Here is a 1764-nt window from a genome sequence, read left to right as displayed (position 1 = left end):
ACTTTCTAAAAGTGTTTTGCTGCCGTCTCGTGACGTTCACCAGCTGTTCTCATGCATGCACATGCGCATTTCTAACCATAGAAAACCGATTATGATCGTATTATTGCGTGCATGTATACGCACTCAGTGTTTGAGGAGATGCATAAGGCACAAAGATATGTCAAAGTGTGTTTCCAAAGCTTAAAGCCATCAAGTCTGATGTTCTTGTTAACATGATAAATGAGAAAATACTATTCATAAAGAGTAACGTTACTACTCATGTGCTGGAGGTTAGGGAACCAGCCTCGTGACCGGAAGGTCGCCGGTTCGATCCCCAGAGCCGACAGCACATGACTGAGGTGTCCTTGAGCAAGACACCTAACCCCCAACTGCTCCCGGGCGCTGCGGATTGGGCTGCCCACCACTCCGGGCAAGTGTGCTCACTGCCCCCTAGTGTGTGTGTGTGCTCACTAGTGTGTAAGCTGTGTTTCACTTCACGGATGGGTTAAATGCGGAGGTGAAATTTCCCCGTTGTGGGACTAATAAGGGTCTCTTAATCTTAATCTTTCATTAGTACTTGGCCATTTTTACACATGGTCCATATTGACCAATATCACATTTGCATCCAAAATCTCACCAAATAAGTGTCAGATTTTATCAAACCTTTTTGGGATTGTGTGTATGCCCCTGTTTACATAAGATACGTCTTTTTTGTTTGTTTGTTTGTTTTTTTTAATGAAAGTAAAAATGTGATTAGTGTCTGTCCCTCAGTTTGACTTCCCACTCTGTCAGACTAACTTGTTTTGTCTACGAATCATATTCTGCTGCTTTCTGACATCATTTGAGCCTTTGGAGCAGCCAGGAACAAAAGCAGGCAAGTTCTGACATTCGTTTACATTCTTTATTTGTTGCTTTCTCACGTTAGTCGGGGTCCGTCAAGCTCAATCCAACCCCGTCACGCAAAATAGATAGGTAAAGCTGCTTTTATTAAAACTATAACCTCATTAATGCAGAGAAAATGAATCAGAACTGCTGATTATTTATCACCGCATCACGTTTTATTGCGACGGGGTGGTAAAGGAGGTGACAAAGTGGTTCTGCTTCTCATCTGAATGTGAAAATTGATTGAATTGGAGCCTGTAACAATATATAGGTTAAAATGTCTGCTTTGAGTAGGAAAGCCCAAGAATGTGTCTTACAAGATTAGCGTTTCTGATGTAGGTTAATCACTTTGTTTTCTGTTAATCCTGTTTGGTTCACTCACTCACTCACTCACTCACTCACTCACTAGATCTATATGCATTTAGGAATTTCTTGAACCGTTGTTCATTTTTCAGTATCGGTCACTAAGAGTGCCTTAATGAGAATGAACAGTGGTACAGACCCCCAGACGTATCTTACACAGCTTTTCTTGTTTCCTTTGTCCATTCAAGGCCTTTAATATAGACTGGCCTAATGGTACTGCTGCCACTTTTCTTCCACAATAAACTCACCCTCACTCCTGTTTCTCGAGGCTTATTGTGGCTGAAAACTTTGTTGATAACTTCAAAATTTGCAGAGTCACAGTTACGCACTCAGTCTTCAAGATCAATGGACTGATCAGAAAGGACTTTTATCATGTCAGGTCTGTGTGATGATAAAGCTGGCCTATCTCTTCCTCACAGTGGAGCTGATAACAAGTAAGTGATCAGTGAGCCGGCACTGAACTAATCGCTCTGATAGGCTGAACTCTGTTGCATCATAACCTGATCTCATCAGTTTGTTATGAGATCAGATTGAATGGCT

Source organism: Pygocentrus nattereri, chromosome 27, assembly GCF_015220715.1.
Source record: "Pygocentrus nattereri isolate fPygNat1 chromosome 27, fPygNat1.pri, whole genome shotgun sequence".
Lineage (NCBI taxonomy): Eukaryota > Metazoa > Chordata > Actinopteri > Characiformes > Serrasalmidae > Pygocentrus > Pygocentrus nattereri.
The sequence above is the reverse complement of the archived record's forward strand: the minus strand, read 5'-3'. Positions refer to the sequence as shown.